The sequence below is a fragment of the Malaclemys terrapin genome, chromosome 1 (assembly GCF_027887155.1).
Source record: "Malaclemys terrapin pileata isolate rMalTer1 chromosome 1, rMalTer1.hap1, whole genome shotgun sequence".
Lineage (NCBI taxonomy): Eukaryota > Metazoa > Chordata > Testudines > Emydidae > Malaclemys > Malaclemys terrapin.
Genome location: NC_071505.1, coordinates 339,346,713 through 339,367,099, shown reverse-complemented (window position 1 = coordinate 339,367,099; position 20,387 = coordinate 339,346,713). Strand labels below are relative to the sequence as shown.

The window sequence follows — 20,387 nt, the reverse complement described above, 5'->3', positions numbered from 1 at the left end:
ATCATACCAAAAGTGAGTCTGGGTCAGCACATTCACACAGCTACTAGATTTGCAAGTCCCCTTCCTCCCTCCTGGCAAGCCACCCACCCTCACCAAGGGCCCACTGAAATCAATAAGAGTCTTTCCATTGATTTCAGCAGGCATTTGGTCCGCCCCCCAAGAGCTCCAAGTTCTCTCCCACCATCTAAGAGCAAGTCCCTGGAACAGGGCGGCATGCCTCTTTACAGGCCAGAGGCCTGGAGCTGGCCAGCCCCTACAGTTAGTCCTTCCTACCACACCCAGGCTGGGGTGTGGTGTTTAATGAGTAGAACCCGCTGGGTCTGGTGGGTCCTATGAAGAGCAGCAGAGAGGGGGATTCTCAGGGAGGAACAAGCAGTGTCACTTGCTGGCTCTGAGCTGACTCAGGAACAGGACCAGTGCTTGACCTTGAACCCCTCTTAAAGGGCCAGTTCACTCTCTGACACTATCCTATAGAATCCTACAGCAGAGAGACACAGCTATATTAAATCCTATTACATGGCTTAAAAAAACCTGTTAAGTTCTACAGGATTTTTCTGTAAGGCACTGTGCCACAAGTTACCCATCTCTACATGGAGGTAAATGCTTCCCACACTAAGGGCTTGTAGTGATTAAATTAACTAATCTGGAAGATGCCATATAATTCCAAAGCATCATGACTTGCTGTACAGGTCATCAGCTGAATTTGAACTCAAGACCTTCCACACATGCCTCGATCACTTGAGCTAAGGGGCCAACTCCATTAGCTGGTAGCAGTAATAGGCTGTTATCCTCTAGTGAGCCAGCCATGAGTAAACAGTGGGACACACACTGTGCTAAAATGGGTTAGGCTTGCTGCATTTGATTTCTGCTTCACCTGTTGACACACAGTCAACAACCATCAGACAGAAGTAGTTTTGAGGTGCTTTCTATTTCCTCTTGGGCATTAGGGAGGAAGGACCTGTTGTATATGCACATTCTCCCCCCAAAATATTGCCTTTTATAATGGATTATAAAGCCCAATTTGCTTCTCTTAAATACATGCAGAAACAGCTGATCTGGCTTAATAATATCTCTCCGCGATGCTCCAGACAGTCAGTACGTCTGCTTATTTTTTATTCCATCCCGGGGTCTGATTGACAAAAGATGGAAGGCTGAGCAGCTGCAGAGAGGTCTAAATCTGCCAGCAGGAAAGAGATGCTGCTGTGTATGAGCAGAAGAAGGAGTCTGGCAGCTAAGTTTTACCGCAGCGCAGCATTTCAGCACCAATGCCAGGAAGAGGCAAACAAAATGCAGAGTGGTTGTATAGAGAACCACCGATATGATTAAGGGGCTGGAAGGAAAAGCCCTCAGAGGAACCATTGAAAGAAATACATATGAGTCGTTTGGCTAATGGGTGATATAGCTGCCTCAAAATATGGGAAGCCTGTAAACACCCAGGAGGGGAATGGATTGTTTAGAGGATGCCACGGCTGGATAAGGTAGTGAGGGGAATTGGACACTAATGTTTTGAATCGCCCTATGGGCCTGGCTCCCAGTTGTCCTGCACCTTGTGCTGTCATTGAGATTTAAAAAAATGATAGATGTTGAGTTGTTTTTCTTTGCCTTCTTGTACCTGGTCCAATAGGGGGTACTCAGATCGCATTCTCAAGCTTTTTTCCATAAACACAAGGCTAGAAATGTACTTTGTTTTTAAAATTAGAGCCGAGTTGAGAGTCTCACCCAATGACATGATCCCTGGGCTTTAATAAAAGCACCACATATCCCAGGAGAGTTGGCAACACTGCATTTACACCAGGGCAAACTGGGTGCAAGCATGTATTTCCACAACCATCTGGGGGATGGTTTTCTATCTGTGCCAGCAATGAGGCCTGGATCATCCCCCCGAGATCCGTGTCTGGAACTCCCCGCTCACATGTGGACGAGGGACTCAGCCACTTCATGGCATCAGCCCCCACCAACTCTCACCTTCCAGAGGCCTCTCCTGGATCCAGATTTCCTGCTGGGAGAGGGGGCTGGAGATTGGCCGAAATGGGGCACACTCTGTCCCACCCCAAACAGGAGGGTCGGGTCAGAAACCAGTGGCATGGAACGACTGGCTGTCTGGTATGTTGAGTGTACCGGGGATGCCACGGAGGAATTCCAACAGCAGCAGGGCAGAATGGGACACACCCCGAGGAAGAATCCCAACCTCCTACAAGGAAATCTCACTTCCCCTCTGCTGCAAGCCTTCCTGATCCCCACCTGATCCCCACTTCCAGCAGATCGACCCACAGGCGCCTGAAGACAGCCAGCTCCCACATGTCCTTGTATTGCTTCATGAGGACCTCAAATGTCAAAGTCCAGGCAGCCCCTGTACCTGCACCAAACCAGGGCGTATGCCAAAGGAACCCATCCCTCTTCTGCACACAAGTATAGACTCTGGGCTGGTGGTTACCCCATGGGCCCAATGGGGTGCCACAGTCTCTTCATCTGAGCCACCATTTTCCACCTTAAGCCCCTGCTCACCTCTCCAGACATTGCTCCATTGCAGTAGTAACTGCAAGGCCAGAAGGCCACACACCTCAGTTACATTCACACAGGTGTAACTGGACTGGACTGGGGAGATCAGTCCCTGATTCACACCAGTGAATGAGAGATCAGAATCAGGACCCCGAGAGTTTCCTCCAAAGCAATGCTGCTGTTCTCTAGACCGCCACTGGGTGGTGCTGCAAAGCAACAAAGCGCACGCAATACAGCTCACTCTGCTGAGCAGAGGAAGAGCTGGGAAAACAGTGGACTCCCCCAAAACCTTCCTGCTCTATACAGCCATGCTTCAGGGCCATGCTCCTCAGCCACACAAACACTTAGCCCTCTGCTGTCAACAGCAGAAACAACAATTAAGGCCTTATGGCTTGAAAGCCCTTTGGAAACGTGGATCATGACTCCTGCTTGAAGCAGGGCAGTGTTATTACCCTGATGGAGATAACCAAGGCCTAAAGGCTAGGAGACTTGCCCAGGACACAGGGAAGAGTCAGAACTGGAACGAGAGGCTTTTCTTATTTATACTATAGCAGCCACTGACTGGGGCCCCATTTTACTAGGCAACGGGCATGAGAGGGGGAGGGATAGCTCAGTGGTTTGAGCATTGGCCTGCTAAACCCAGGGTTGTTATTCAATCCTTAAGGGGGCCATTTAGGGATCGGGGGGGGGGGGGAGAAATATAGTTGGGGATTGGTCCTGCTTTGAGCGGGGGGTTGGACTAGATGACCTCCTGAGGCCCCTTCCAACCCTGATATTCTATGATTCCGCCAGGCAGGGCTTAGGAAGGAAAGCGTTCAGGTGCTTCACGGTATTGTAGAGCAGTAACATTACACCATGGTACAAGCGGCTTCTTTACTTGCAATATCTAGTGGGAGCAAGGCAGGTCTGGGCCTTGACTTCAGGAGAGCTGAGTGCTATGTCCGCTTCTGCCATTGACTTGCTCCCTAGGCTTCGCAGGTCTCTCTGTCCCTCCATCGATACGGTAGGGGGGAGACTGAGCCTTCCTTTGCTTTGCGAAGAGCTCTGCAATCTCCGGAGGGCGAGCACTGTACAGCGTAAGTGCTGAGTATTATCTCTGTGCGGTTGGCTAGGTGATGGATACCCAAATAGCTAGTCGGCTGAGCATTACCAATCTAATTTACTGAAACAAATGGATCTGGTCTTTGCTCCTCAATGGAGCCCTAGAGAAGCAGCACAGGCTGGCGTCTTCACCCCACTGCAGTGTTTGTGTACAATCAGTTCATTTAACACGAAAGGATTAGTCGCTCCTGGAGGATTAAATATGGCTTCTAATCCTCCCCTATCCCAGCAGCAAACCTGACATGGCAAACCTTCCGTTTCTTTGGGTCAGAAGGTGAAAAAAAGCTGCCGATTTGCTCTGCCCTCTGTTATTTTAGGAAGCTATTTAAAATGTCCCCTAAAGCTGAGCTATGATCTCGGAGCATGTTTGTTGCTGCGGGAGAAAGGAGGGGAGGGCTGTTGTATGCATCCATTCGTGGAGTCTGAGTGAAGTTAACTCATCATATGCAGCTAGCGACTTGCCTGCAGGTAATTAACTGGCTGTGCAGTTTTTCTACTGCAAGCTTCAAGCTTGTGTCAGATCCATCACTGTAAGAGCTCCCCCCTGCTGGTATCATGCTAGCAGAGTTACCAAGGTGTGACTAAAAAACAACGGACAATTCTGTAAGCGAGGGCTCTGGGAGCTCCCAGGCAGGGCCGGCTTTAGGAAGTGCGGGGCCCGATTCGAACAGTTTCGACGGGGCCCCGGCAGGGATGACTAAAAAAAAAAAACACGTAAAAAAACACGTGGGGCTTGTACTCACCGGGCGGCGCTCCTAGTCTTCGGCGGTGGGTCCTTCACTCGCTCCGGGTCTTCGGCGGCACTGCTGCCGAAGTGCTGCCGAAGACCCGGAGCGAGTGAAGGACCCGCTGCCGAAGTGCCGTCGAAGACCCGGAGCGCCACCAGGTGAGTAAAAATTAAAAAGGAGCCTCTAGCCAGGGAAGGGATTCTTGGCCACTTCTTTCTCCCCTCCCTCCCGGCGGCCCTGCCACTGGGCGCAGGGCCCTCTTAGGCGCGGGGCCCGATTCGGGGGAATTGGTGGAATTGGCCTAAAGCCGGCCCTGCTCCCAGGGCCCTGCGAACAGGCCAGCCGGCAGTGTGTGTATCCTGGTGAGTTTAGGAGAACTTTTTAGAGAGGGGAGAGAAGGAAGCAGAGAAAAATAAACCTGAAAGTCAGCAGGGTGCACAGAAAACTCTTGCATGGCAACCCAGACCCCTTATGTGCAGTTGCTGCCGTCTGTAGGGCGTGGGGCTGGCAGGTTTTGAATGAGGGAGGTAGCAGCAATGGGCCACTGAGGAGCTGGGCGAGGCCCTGGTGAGCGTATCATGATCAGGGCCAGGGGAACTGGAGTCAGAGGGCCCATGTTTCCCAGAAGGGCTGCTAGGACCAGGGAAACAGGAAGTGGCTCTGGAAGCACCTCGGCCAGGTGGACAGACTAGAGCAGGGCACAGGGTTTAATAGAGTTCCTCTTGTTCAGCTTAACCTGCGGTCGGCTTCACTCTTTGCTAATGAACCAGTGGGTTCAATGGGCACTTGCTAACTACTGCTGGCCATCCCCCACTCAGCGTTCCTCTCCTGTCCCTTCACACAGCCCCTTCCCTTCCACACCCGTCCACTCTCACCCCCACACACCCGCCCCACTCACGCTGCGGGCCATCTATTAGGAAGCGCTATTGTCTGGGGGTCACAGTGAGAGACTAGACGTCGACCCCTGGGTTCTATATCAAGCTCTGGCACTAGCTTGCTGGGAAGCCATGTCACTTCACCTCTTGTTCTGCAGCCCCTCTGTAAATGCAGGGGTGATAACACTTACCTGCCTTGCAAAATTAAAGCTTTGAGATCTTATAGGGAAAGGCCCTGTCAAAGTGCAGAAGCCAGAACATCCCAGGCTCAGTCAAGCCCGGTGAGATTTAACTTTAGGCCTATCAGCCTGAACCTTGCCCCCATACAGCAATTTCTTGTAAACAAACAAACGAACCCACCTCCAAATTGATTGTTACCTGGTTTCATCCTGACACAATTAGACAAGAACAAGCCATTAAGCCCAGAAAGCAGGGGCAGAAAATGGAAACCCTGTCCGAACCAGAGCAGAACTGATGCAAACCACAGGAACCATGGGCTCTTTTGAAATCAGCTACCGTATGAGGAGCAAATCCACCTGTTAAATTCTTGTCTTCAGGTTCTGGTATCAGGTACTACAGAGTAACCCCACTGAAGTACTCGGGACAGATAGAAAAGTTTACCTCAGTATATACAGCATCCCTTTCTATTTCCCACTATTTACTAGAAGAAATATCTCGAGTACTGCAAATACTGAGGTTATCTAACTGCCAGCACCTACTTATCTAAGGCTATTGGTAGGGTTACCATATTTCAGCAAGCAAAAAAGAGGACGGGAGGAGCCCCACCCTAGCCCCGCCCCATCCTGCCCTAGCCCCGTCCCTGCCCCTTCCACTCCCTCCCACTTCCCACCCCCCTCAGAACCCCCAACCCTCCCAGCAGGGGAGGAGGAGCGGGGGACGAGCTCCAGACTGCTGGAGGCGATCTGCGGATGCAGGGAGGGATGGAGTGATCTCAGCTGCAGGGGGGAGGAGGAGGGGCTCTCCCTGGCAGTTGGAGCCCCATGTAAGTGGCACCATCCGGCCGGCTGCCCTGTTAGCCGCGCACGCTCTGCATGGGGGCGAAGTCCGGACATTTACAAATTCCCCCCGGACCCTATTTTTAGCTCAAAAAGCCGGACATGTCCGGAGGAATCCAGGCGAATGGTAACCCTAATCCGATTAGCAAACTCTGAAAGGCCACCACTGTAAGTGGCGTCACTCTGGATTGTCACTGATGTAACTGTGAGCAAAATCTAGCTAATGTGTCTTCAGATAACACAGTGTAACGTTGCAAAGCTGTGATTCAGGACTTTCCGGCCTGCATCTTGCTCATTCCATTGGTTATGCAGAAACCACGACTAGGGTTACTTAACAGAACTGTGGCCCTGAGGCACTGCTGGATTTTTCGGGCTCTGACGGATGCACAAACTACTTTGATTGAAAACAAACACACCCAGGAATTCTTTACATAAACCAGGACCCTTCATCACGAGCTGGATAAAAGGGCGGCATTATTTGCAAATTATACAGTTGCCCGTGAAGTTAACCATGAACTTTTTAATTTCTAACAGCCTTGGCCATTCACTTTGTTTTTCATTTATTGGTAGGAGAAGAAAGAAGGGAACATGGGGTTACACAAAGTCAAGTGGGGCAAAGTCATCTCTCTCAGCTCTTTCTGTTTCACTGTCATAGGCCCCAATCTCTCTAGGCCACATGGTAACTTGGAAATCTGCCCTGATTTAGGGGCAGTGCGTCGCCTCATCACTCCAGGAGGAGCCCAGAGAACTAAGGGCAGCTCAGAGTCACCATTCCTCTCCTGCGCAGGGAGGAGGGTGCAGAAAGCCCGATCCCGACTGAATACTCATGTAAACACCTATTTACTGGTAGGAGTTATGTGGCCAGCTTGAAGCCTCTTTGGGAGCCATCCAATCCGGGAGACTAAACAATGTCATGTGACATAGGTGACCAGCCACAGAATGAATTACAAAGAGCAAATATTTGAAGCAGTAGTCTTGGGGGATGGCTCTTGAACAGCCCATGCAAACCATTCCTTCCTGCCTATGCTGGCTCAGATCTGTGGCTCATCCAGGCCAGGATCCTAGCTCCAACAGCAGCCAGTACAAGCTGCCTCAGAGGAATACACAACTGTGGAATAAATAAATTCCCTCCTGGCCCCCTCAATTAGCTCCCTATATGCATGAATAATGAGCAGAATGTATCAACACTGAAGCCTGTTTGCAGATAAGTCACTTTGACCTCAGCCTATAAACTGCCTATTGTTAATAAATGTATCTGTGGCCTCCTCTTGCTATAGTACCAAGGTGGCTCCTGCTCTTTTAATATACTTATCCTCACCCCTGTGAGGTAGGACACAGCTATTATCCCCATTGTATAAAGAGGGAAACTAAGGCAGAGTAAGACTAAGTGACTTGCCCAAGATCACGCAGGTAGTCTGTGATACAGCAGGGTCTTGAACCCAGGTCTTCTCTCAGTTACAGTCTAGCACCCTGCCCAGGCTTTCTAATTCAGTTAGCTCCCCACTTGTTATCATATCACTGACATGCCTTGCCATTAAAATATCAACCAAAGCCCACATTGACACAGAGATGATCAAACATTGCTAATGGAACATTTTTCAATCACAAATCCAATTAAAAAAACCTAAATGTTCCATGGGAACATGTCGATTTCAATAACATTTCTTTTTGAAAAAAAAAAAAAAAGAAATGAAACATTTCAATGTGGTTGAGACCGTCCATTTCAACCTTATCAGAGCATTTCAATTTTTCGTTTTGAAATTGACTTCTCATTTAGAAATCTGTTTTATTTTATATCTTTTATTTTATTTTGATATTATTTTATTATACCATTTTATGTTATGCAAATTACATCCGTTACCAAACTAATTACCAGTTGGATTACCAAACACAAATTATTATTTTATGTTCATATTATAATTTTAAAATAATTAAACCCTCATTTCAAATTATAAAAAAAAATAGAAAAATAAAGTAAAAATGAATATAAAATATACAATATACATACAAATATAATGGACAAAAAGAGTCAAAATCAATATTCAATTCTATTGAAATGAAATGTTACAGCTGACCTGAAATAAATTTTTTATTCTGAAATTTCACTGTGGGGGACATTTTGAAATATCAACTTTTTGTTCCAATCTCGAACAAAAAAAAATGTTTTTGTGTCGGCATTTGCCATGGAACAGAAATCCAGTATTTCAACCAGCTCTGCTTTTTCACTGCAAAGTGTAGATTTTTGCTTCCCTGCACAAGTCTGATCAGCCTGGTTTCTCATGTTGTGAGCATTTAGCTGTAATCATCAGTTCAGGACCGAAGCATCTTTCTAGGTACTACCATAATAGAATAGAGAAGTGAAATATCAAGATGAGCCTCATTATCCTGCAACTTCAACCCTGTGCCCGGATTCGAAGGCTCGTGACTTGATGTGTATTGATTTATATGCCCATTTATCATATCGTACTGTATATGGCACGCAGTTCTTGCATTTATTCGTTGGTTACTGACTTAAGCCTTATGCACCTGATGGTGCGGCAAGAATGCTGATGCTGATACTGCTAAATGATTCCTGCTTGTTTTGAAACCACCTTTTATGTAACTCTTCATGCTGTACATAGGTCATATGTTCTCCCCCGCCCACCCCAAATTTCCTTGAATAACCTACGAGATAACTCAGTGAGACTGAAAGGAGACAAACCAGTCTGGAATTCAATCTTGCTTCGTTATTGTCTGACACTGCAGCTGCCCCTGCTAGTTCACCCAAATGCTGGGAAATCCCAATGGCAGTGAAACCTCCAAACCACGATCTTGAAAAGCCCAGCACTGTTCCGACTGGATGGAAGCACAACAGCTTTATCAGCTTTATCTCACCCTGGTCAGCAACTCTGTCCTTTTTTGAGCTTTCTGTTCATACGGATACATCATAGGAGCATAAGTATATGATGCAACAACACGGGAGCAGGGCTTCGCAAGTCAATGGCACATCTATGAGATCTAAGCGAAGGGCTAGCTTGAGCCTTTAAGCACAGCCCTTATTAACAGGCAGTGTGTAACGGCTCAGCCCCAGGAAGCCGTTGTGACAAGTCACGATTCCTCCCATCTCCCCTCTTGTTCAGGTGGGTTGGAAGTAAGTTACCACAGCCTTTGAAAGGGTGTTGCTTGGGATCTTTGAGGCAGGGGCTTTTTGTTCTGTGTTTGTACCGTGCCTAGCACAGTGGGGTCCAGGTCCACGACTCAGGCTCTGAGGTGCTACCACAATACAAATAATAACACTGCTCCATTTGTACCCGGCCAGTGCATGGGCGGGAGAGAGCCATGACTCCTCTCCTTGCCCACCCACTCGCACATAGGGGTTAATATCCCAAGAGCAAGGCCTCCATTACACAACAGGCCGTACTCCCAGGTAGGCCATGCAAGGAGGGGTGTCTTCCGCCAGGAAGTCGCTGGGAGATGCGTATGCTCAGCACCTTGGAACATCAGGCCAGCTCTGCTTAGGAATCTCATTGTGGATTTAGGGGACCAGCTCGAGACACCCAAGTAGGAACACTTTGGCCTAAGAGATTTATCCAGGATCAATCAGCCTCCGACTGGGGAACAGAAGCAAGAGCTCCTGACTCCTGGTGCCTTGCTCTGATCACAAGACAGGCTGCCCTGGCCTCAGGGGAAGGGAACTTTTCAACGCCGGTAGTGTTCAGTAGCTGCCCTGGAATGCGGGGTGTGTGGGCCTGAGGGGACTCCACATGGGATCACAAAGCAGCAGAGAGCAGTGGCCCAGGGAGGGGGGAAGTGGATGGGGAAGAAAGAAGGTTTGCTGTTGTCTAGTTGTTTACTGGAGCAGAGCAGGAAGAAGGACTGTGGCCTTCAGCCAGGTCCCCATTTGAATAATGGAAACATAACACAAACGCAGCTTGGACAAGTGTGCTGTGTGAAATATTAACAGTCCTCCTTCTCCGTGTGGGCTCGCCACCCAGAGAGAAAACATGTTGTTTTCCCTGCTTTAGCTGAGGCTCCAGGGCCTTTCTGCCTAGGACTGAAAGTTAAAAGGTGTAGTAGTATAAAGGGCAACGATTGGCTGGCAAACACCAAGCTCCTCCGGCTCAGGCTCAGGAGAACAAAACAAAGAGCTAATGAGCTTGCATATGAGAACCACAATGGGTGAGGAGTGGCCACTCCTAAGAGCATTGTCGCCAAGGCCAATGCAATGTTTCTGGGTGTGCGGGCAGACACTCAGGAAACCCTTGCTGTGCCTTTTTATAGGGCACAGTGTGTGTATCCCACTGCACTCTGCCGGCTGGTGCAGACAATACCAGGGTCAGTGCTCTTACCTCACTGGCCTGTGCTGTGTTCCCCTGGTCCTTGTGCATGGAGGGGAGGGGGATTAAATTAAATTAAATTAATGGAGATATCCTATCTCCTAGAACTGGAAGGGACCTTGAAAGGTCATTGAGTCCAGCCCCCTGCCTTCACTAGCAGGACCAAGTACTGATTTTTGCCCCAGATCCCCAAGTGGCCCCCTCAAGGATTGAACTCACAACCCTGGGTTTAGCAGGCCAATGCTCAAACCACTGAGCTATCCCTCCCCCCCACACTTATTCTATCTCCACACTTATGTATTGGCTAAGGAGAAGAGCAGAGTGAAAATGGACAAGCCAATGTGATTTGGGTGAGCTGTGTCCTGTCCTTTCCCAGCTTGCAGAAGTGACCAGGCCTCTATTACCCAGTGTTGTGTGTCATGTAAAGGATTTTGCATCTTCTCTTTATTAAGAAAACCAACCCTGAAGAAAGGGACATGGACTTGAACTGGAGGAAAAAGAACAGGAGTACTTGTGGCACCTTAGAGACTAACAAATTTATTAGAGCATAAGCTTTCGTGGACTACAGCCCACTTCTTCGGATGCATAGTCCACGAAAGCTTATGCTCTAATAAATTTGTTAGTCTCTAAAGTGCCACAAGTACTCCTGTTCTTTTTACGGATACAGACTAACACGGCTGCTACTCTGAAACTTGAACTGGAGGGTGTCACATGGGCCACGGCTGTGTGCTGAGGGCCACAAGCGGCCCCCCGGCCATGGGTTGAGAACCACTGCTCTACCCACTGGCTTATAGTAGTATTTGGGGAAAGAGCAAAAGGGGCTGGGTCCAAAATGTAATTGGATGAAATTTAGCCCAGGAAAGTGTAAGATGATCTCATAATCTCCTAACAGCAAGGTCCACTGGGCTGTGGAAAAAATCTTCCAAGGAAAGAGGATAAAGTCCAGTAAACAGAGTAATTTAAAATTACACTGAAAAAAGCGCCGGGGAATACTTTTGTAGGGAACAATCTCTCATTGCAAGGAGATGAACTAGCATGTTGTTTGACCTTGAATTCCTCTGGTTCTGCAAATACAGCTGGCGGCAATGTTAATCTGAGACCCAGCACTGCTCAGCTTGGAAAATCTAACACGATCACAGCCAAGGTGGGTTCTTAGGCATCTGGATCTCCTGCCGTTAGCTTGGAGTCCCTCAGATCTGTTGGATGCAAGAGGCAGGCACATTCAGACAGGATTGTTTCCTGTTGACAATTTTCTTTTGCAGGTTGTTGTTTTTCTGGAATGGGAAATGGACTTGGGATGGACTGCAGGGCAGGAGCTCACTTTATTTAGATTTAGCTACATGGACGCACCTGCCCTAGACTCTGGGTGCTCTGACAATTATTAAAGGCACAACTCATCCGAAAAGAACAGATCAAGAGCAAATCCCACCCCACTTTAAAAGCAAACAAACAAGCCAGCCAGTCAGCAAGAGAAGAGGTCCCCACCTTTCTCCCACCCCAAAGGACCTATAAGATAAGACTGTATTGCATAACAATTAGGCCATGCAATGTAAGAGATTAACTCCCTTCCCAGTATGTGCATATTGGGACCATGACCCAGACTTGACCACTAGTCCGGTAAGAGATTGAACTTTGACAAAGATGGAAAATGGGAATGTCTAAACATTAAAAAGAAAATATTCAGGCACGAAGGAGCTAGTTATTGTGTCTAAGAGTTCCCTTAACAAAAGAGAGAGTAGAGTAGAAGAATCATTCAGTGGTTAGGGTGCTAGCATAGCACCTGGGAGACCTCAGTTCAAATCTATGTTCTGCCACAAACATCCTGCGTTACCTCAGGCAAGTCTCTGTGCCTCAGCTCCCCATCTGTACAATGGGGATAATGCATTGTCCTACCTCAGAGAGTGTTATGAAGCTACATCCATTAAAGAGAGTGAGATGCTCAGATACTGTGGTAATAGGGGTCAAATAAGTACCTAAGAAAGCATGGCTATCCTTACCTGAGCTTGCAGTATGCACATCACTAATCAAACCAGTCTGAAAAGGAGCAGACTTGGTGTGAATGTAAGCAGCTGGCTTATTCAGTGATCTAGATGCAATCTCTGGCTGTGGATGCTTGAGTTGCATGTGAAAAAGTTGCTCACACATCCACTATCTGCAGAATTACTTATTGTTATTACAGCAACGCCCAGACTTGGAACCAATGTCAGCGCCCCAGTGTGCTAGCTGCTGTACACACTCAGAGTAAGAAACATCCCTGCCCCCATTGCTTATCATCTAAATAGGCAAGACAGGAATTTCCTTTTCACCCACAACATAAGCTTGGGAATGGAGGCGGTGATGTGACCAAAGTCACACAATTTGTCCGTGACAGAGTAAGGAATTTAACACAGGTCTCCTGAGTCTCAGGCCAGTCCCCTAACACCAAAGGCACCCTTCCTCCCCACGCTCTATGCCAGTAGTTCTCAATTTATTACACATTGTAGGCCACATATTCAGCCACAATGTGTTGCAGGGGCCGGGTGGCAGGGCAGCATGGCTGCCCCGGACCTTGAAGCTCCCAGGGCCAGCCAGCTGCCCCAACCCTGGATCCCCACCACGCGGCTGCCCCAGACCCGGGGCCCCGACCGCGTCGCAGTGGGTGGCAAGGCAGCCTGGACCCCTCTGTGCCGGGCAGCCGGGAACCTGGCAGACCCCGGCACACGGGCTGGCCTTTAGCACACAGCTGAGCTGGGCCACAGCTGTGTGCTAATTGGGCTGCATGCAGCCAGTGGGTTGAGAACCGCTGCTCTACATGAACAAGGGAACAGCCGATGAAAGGATATACATGGGACTGCAGAACTGACCCATGCAGAATGTGGGGTCTTCTTGGCTTCTCTGGTCAGCTGACTCCACTTTATCCATCCCTCTGGTGTGTCAGCCGGTTGCCAACATTTAAGTCCCAGCAGCCTTTGCACTCATACCCATTAGCCACTTCTGAGGCTACTGGGACATACAAGTCTATGTGCAACCATAACAGGGAGGCTGATTTGGAATTCCCTGGGCTGGCAGAGTAGTAGATGGGGCAGAGGGGAAGAAGGTTTTCCCATGCGTTAGTGAATGTGCAACTGTGGGTCAGATTAGGGTGATGCAATATCAGCTCTGTGGAAGCACGGTCCTTTTGCAACCACAAAGGCCTAAAGTTGATACTGTGTACAGGTCAGGGTGTGCCGCTCACCCAGAGCCCTGGACATGCTGAGGTAGCCTAGGCAGGCCTGCCATGGCAGAACCAAGATCTGCCAGTTTGCGTTCCCCGGTGGGTCTGCGGAATTATGGAACCAGATCGGGAGAGGTTAACGCACTGGGGAGTGGATCTGGCCCTCCATGAGGAAACCTACATTGGGAACAGATCTTCCAGCTGATGGGATTATAAAACACCAGGATTTTCATTCTGGTTCAGCTCCTGCCAGAAGGAACCTGCAAAGAAAACAAATGATACGGCAACAGATAGCGCAATTCTAAATGCGGTGGCTAAACACAGACGTGCTATAAAAGTATAATAAATCACGGGGAAACCTAAAAGGAAAGCATTGCAGGAGAGCGATAAGCAACCAGCCATAATGAGAACGCAGTGCAACCAGTGATAAATTAACTCACGGGAATCAGGATTTGTGGAAATCAGGGATGGAAAAGGACTGTTCGGTTTTATCTAGTCCATGCTTCTCGCTGCTGCGGGTTTGTTCCCTCTAGTGTCTATTTGTGTTGTGTCCAGTCTTAGGCGGCACAAATGGACTATTCTTGGGGTTCTGATTGCTCGTATTGCAAAGAGGAGCCAGGGGAGGGTATCTCAGAACGGAAAAGGTTGAGAACCGCTCAACTGTTCCACAGTCTAATGCAGCGTTTCTCAAATGCAGCCACCAGGGGCTTTTCTTGCGGACACAGCCTTCTTTCTGGGTGGTGATCAGGGGATGGCTCCCCTGGAGCCACAAACTCCAGAGGAGCAGACAGCTGGTGTGAGTCCCCCACCTTCCCCAGGGCGGTGGGGCTCAGGCTTCCAGCTTTAGCCCTGGGATGGCGGGTGGCAGGCTCCAGCCATGTGGCGGTGAGCTCTGGCCATGGGCTCTGTCCCCCAGCCCCTCATGCATCACCCCCGGTCCTCACAGCCTCCTCCGGCCCCTCACCCATCCACCACATCACCCCCAGCCCCACTGCCTCCCTACCCATCTCCCCATCCAAGGCTTAATTTGTCTCCCGGCTTGCCAGGGCTGAGTAAGTCTGCTGTGAGAAGTGATATTTGTATGTTTCTTAATATCACTTTTCACTGCCTCCCAGCTAGCTAACAAGTCTGCTGCTGTGAAAAGTAGAATCAGACTTACTAGCTAGCAAGTCTAAAAAAAAAAATTTGTTGTGAGAACCCCTGACATCTCATTGCAATGAAATTCCTCCCACTCTTCAGCCTACAGAATGCATGTCCTTGGCCCACCATCAGCCCTACTCCTTTCCATTACTGGGGTGAAATCCTGAGCCTATTGAAGCAATGACAAAACTCCCCAGAATGGCAGGATTCCAGGAGACTTTGTGTTTGCACCCATGAAATGTTTCTACATAACAACATCCTCCTCTGGTCCTTCATCCAAAATATCAAGATGTTACTCTTTCCTTATTGATCCCCCCAGCCCCCTAATTATATCCGATTTTGCCAGTATCCTTTTGCTGTGGTGGTACCTAGTACTGAATGTACTGTCCAAGGGATGGTGTCCCCAAGGATGACAGGAGCAGGACTTTCCTTCAGCTGTGACGTCTCTATTTATATTATGATTTGTATATCAATAGCACCTCAAGGCCCCAAACAGGTCAGGGCCTCGTTGCACATACAAACACGCACACATACAGCCCTTGCCCTGAAGAGTTTACTCTCTAAATAGACAAGAGAGACAAAGTGTGTTTGTGTGTGTTGGGGGCGGGTTTGTCTACCCATTTCCAGATGGGAAACTGAGGCACAGAGAGGTTAAATGACTTGCCCAAGGACACACAGGGAGCCTGTGGCAGAGCTGGGAATCAAACCAGGTCTCCTAAAGCCCAACAGCATCCAAAATTATGCTTTACACTATCACATCTAGGTTTGTTTTTCAGCATTCCTGCTTCCCAGCTGTCTCCTTCCCCTTGAATAGTTCTCTTTGAGATTTGCATTCCCCATCATCGGCTTGTCTAAATTGGATCTCCTTCCAGGAACTGTGCCCTGTGTCTCACTCCTTTCTTCCCTTATGGTCTGTGATAAAAATTAGTTCTCCTTGCATGACATTTTCAAAAATGTTCATTTTGTAGCATATGGGTTAATGAGGCGCCCAAGCAAACAGAGGCAATAGTGCTTATAAGAACAGAGTGTTAGTTAAGGGACTGGCCTCACCTCACCTCAGGAGAGCTGGGTTCAAATCCCAGCTAGGCTATGGATGCTCTGCGAGGCCATGGACAAATTGCTTCCAGCCAACTTTTCAGAAATGCTCACTAACTTTATGTGCCTCCATTTTCGGGTGCGCAATTTGAGACATTTGTTCCTGGTTGTCAAGAAGTTCTGGTCCCACGTCTCACCCCTGTGAGCTCGGCCAGTGTTATGAGCGATGATATAAGTTGCAATATTCAGATTGTGAGCAGCTAACGTCCAGGAGTGTGTGGAGCTGAGATTTTGATTTGGAGTCCTCTCTCATTATTAGAGGGGGCAGACCAAGGTCACCCAGGACCAGATTTGCAAGTGCTCAGCACCCACAAAGGGTCAGATTTTTAAGAGCTCAGCATCCGCCTAAGCACCTAGATCAGGGGCTGGCAACCTTTCAGAAGTGGTGTGCCGAGTCTTCATTTATTCACCCTAATTTAAGGTTTCGCGTGCCAGTCATACGTTAACGTTTTTAGAAGGTCTCTTTCTATAAGTCTATAATCTATAACTAAACTATTGTTGTATGTAAAGTAGATAAGGTTTTTAAAATGTTTAAGAAGCTTCATTTAAAATTAAATTAAAATGCAGAGCCCCCTGGACTGGTGGCCAGGACCCGGGCAGCGTGAGTGCCACTGAAAATCAGCTCGCGTGCCGCCTTCGGCACACATGCCATAGGTTGCCTACCCCTGACCTAGATAAAAGGACAGATTTTCAAAAAAAACCTCAGCTCTTATTGTGATGCCTATGGCCATCCAAACGGTGAAGTCTTCTGAAAGTCTGTGGTACAGCTAGGATTACAAACCAGATCTCCCAGTCCTCTGTTCTAACTACTAGACCGCAATACCTTGGCTACAACTTACTTACCTTCAATATTCCCCTTCAGAGTCGGGGGAAATAGTCTTCATTTCCTCTCCTAAGCTGTTCTTGAGTGTTGCTGTGGCCCATTAAACAGCCCCTGAGTATCCCTCCGCCCCAGAGGTGATTACATTTCAGTGATGCCCCAAACCCTTAGATCTAGTTTGCCTTTCCATTTATGAACTACTTGGAGAGGAGGAAAGGCCTTATATAAATGTACGTTACTTACAGAGAACAAATCTAGGCTGCCTGAGACTGAGTGAATCATGGCAATGTCCCTGGCTACTGAGTGAAATCAGCAATCAGATCCCTTTGCTTGCTCAGCGCCTGTGCTCCGCAGCAAAGGGACTTTTTGTTCACAACCTCACCTCGTTAGGAGATGGCGCGTGACTGGGTACATGTGCACTGTCAATAATGCTCCGGGACCGATGGAAAATTAGCCACAGCATAAAAAATACCTCTTATGACCTACCTGCTGCCGCTGCTGCTTCTTGCTTTCTCCGGGAGAATTAATTAGCTGCCCTGCCACTAGAATAGCACCACGGAGTGGACTGATGTACTCAGAGGCAGCAGAGTGGATAATGCTTGTGGGGCCTGATTCTCTCTTAGGCAAAAGGCCCTTTAAGCTGCTCTGGGGGTGAAAAGGGCTTTATGCTGAGTGGAACTGGACCCCTGAGAATAACCCCTGTGGAGTGAGCTTACCCAGCTGGTGCAGAGCTGCTCTGCACCAACCCTGCTCCCAGCCTCCCTGAGCTCATTGACAAGGCCTCTACCCTGCCCTGAGTGCCTATTACAGACTCACTCCGCCTGCTGTGCTGCCTGCAGTGGTGTGTCAGTTCCTGAGGCGTTTCTTTCCCTGGGGGCTTTTCCTGGTAGATTTTGTTCCGCTCCTATCTTAGTGCAGCAGCCAGACTCACACAGAGTACTCTACAACACGCTTCTTCACTCCTGAAGCTGGGCCGTAAGTAAAGCTAACTGTGGGAGTGGGACTGGATGACTCAGGGAACTGGGAGCAGGGTGGCAGGAACTTTTGTCTCCAGGTCACTGAGGGTTTGTCTACACTGCCATTAAAACCCCACGTGCCGCCTGCCCCGGGATTGTGGGGCTCGGACTAAGGGGCTGCTTAACTGTGGTGTAGACATTTGGGCTCGCGCTAGAGCCCAGGCTCTAGGATCCTGTACAGCTACACTGCAATTAAACTACGCCTTAACTCCACAAGCCCGAATCTGTTGGCACGGCCCAGCCGCGGGTGTCTAATTGCAGTGTAGACAGACCCTTGGTCAAATCTAACTCGGGCTGGAAGTGTCCATGTTCTCAAATGGGTCAGGCAAGTCAGCCGAGTGCCCAAGGCACAGTCCAGGCATCCTGAACTGCACTATCATGTCTCATATCCTATTAAATGAATCTGCTTCTCCCGCAGTCTCCAGATAAAAACATACCTCCCACCCCCAATTCTCCAGCTAAACACGTACATCCCTGACACACACCCTCCTCCTGTAAAGCCTGGGAGAAAAGCCAGCCCTTGCAGCGCATCCCGATGGCTATCAAACCCAGGCCAGCTCCAGATAGTTGGGGGCTCTAGCAGTGATAGGGAGGGCAGGGGAGAATGTCCTTAAAGGGGCAGACCTGCTGTCCCAGCTGGTAGGGACTGAATAGCTGAGCTGGGCTGTAACCGAACTAGTCCAGTGGCTCCTGTCACCTGCTGATGATCACATCAATGAAGGTGGATAGAGATGCCCTTAAAGAGGCAGATGCCCCTGTCCCCAAAACTGTCGCAGCAGGTGAAAGGACGGGGGGACTCCGGATCCGCCCCCTAAAAGTTAAACACTGTGTGACATTTACCCTTAAGCCAGCCCAACAAAAGGGGAAGCCCTTCTCAGAACCTGCAAAGAACACTATGATAAGCTATGCCTGTGTAACACCAAGACACCCTGGTTGTTGTCAGCTGGGATCAAACCTGGGACCCCTGGAGCTTAATCCATGAGCCACTACTGCATGAGCTAAAAGACACACACCTCTTAGCCAAGCGTGTAGCAGGCTCGCCACTCTCTGATGGTGTAGCTGCTACTAGAGGGGGCCAGAGCACCACACCAAGCAGGCATGGATTACCCTTGCACCTGGTCTGCACTGCTTCTCCCATGGTCACTCCCCCTAGAAAAGCTGCTTGTGCTGGTGCTCTAGCACCACACCAGTGGGAGAATTACTTCCAATTCTCAATGCAGACAATGTACTTTTAGCCCAGATGCAGCTGAGCCCCCCTTGCTGGGGTCAGTGGCTCTTTTTCAGCCTTCTTCCAGCATATTAAACCATTTTCTTCCTTCTCAAATTTGAGAGTTCCCCTACACCTGCAGGAGAACGTCAGGCAGGCTGAGGTGTTGCTAGGAATTCAAATGGTACCCACAATCCTTTGTTCTCTCATAGCCTTACCCCAGAGGGCCTTTGCCTTAAAGCAGAGCAGGAGCGCCGCGCCGCTGGGGGTAGGACACAAGGACCCAGATCCTCAAAGGTATCTAGGTGCCTCGCACCCACTGATTTCAATGGGCGTGAGTGCTGACATACTTCTGAGGCTACAGGCCTATTGTGCACAAATTCCTTTGAGGATCTGGACCAAGGAGCCTTCCTTGCACACTTTGTTTGTGCCACAGGAGCCAGGCACAGCTGTGGTCCCTGCTAGTGCTGGTTGAAAAAAAATGGGGACGGGGGAGAGGGAAAAACAGTCTCTCAATGTTTAAACTTTCCCACTAGATTCATAGATTCTAGGACTGGAAGGGACCTCGAGAGGTCATCGAGTCCAGTCCCCTGCCCTCATGACAGGACCAAATACTGTCTAGACCATCTCTGATAGACATTTATCTAACCTACTCTTAAATATCTCCAGAGATGGAGATTCCACAACCTCCCTAGGCAATTAATTCCAGTGTTTAACCACCCTGACAGTTAGGAACTTTTTCCTAATGTCCAACCTAGACCTCCCTTGCTGCAGTTTAAGCCCATTGCTTCTTGTTCTATCCTTAGAGGCTAAGATGAACAAGTTTTCTCCCTCCTCCTTATGACACCCTTTTAGATACCTGAAAACTGCTATCATGTCCCCTCTCAGTCTTCTCTTTTCCAAACTAAACAAACCCAATTCCTTCAGCCTTCCTTCATAGGTCATGTTCACAAGACCTTTAATCATTCTTGTTGCTCTTCTCTGGACCCTTTCCAATTTCTCCACATCTTTCTTGAAATGCGGTGCCCAGAACTGGACACAATACTCCAGCTGAGGCCTAACCAGAGCAGAGTAGAGCGGAAGAATGACTTCTCGTGTCTTGCTCACAACACACCTGTTAATACATCCCAGAATCATGTTTGCTTTTTTTGCAACAGCATCACACTGTTGCATCACACTAGAAAAGGAAGGGGATGTTTAAAAAGAGAGAGAGACAGTAGAGAGCCCCCCTCCCCCCCCAATGAAATGTTTCCAAAAACTTCAAAAGATTTTGGCTTGAAATTTTCCTCAGAAATTGAAAGATAGTGACCAAAATTAAAACAGTTAAAAGGGCAATTGCCATGAAAAATTTAAAAAAAAATTGGGGAAGGGGAGGAAAATT

The 20,387-nt window shown here is 48.8% G+C and overlaps 1 protein-coding gene across 2 annotated transcripts in view; it reads left to right on the top strand.

Moving 5' to 3' along the window:
• The window catches only part of MOGAT2 (monoacylglycerol O-acyltransferase 2), a 42,672-nt gene that overhangs the window by 14,702 nt on the left and 7,583 nt on the right, over positions 1–20,387 (top strand). The gene's annotated exons all lie outside the window — the stretch shown is intronic.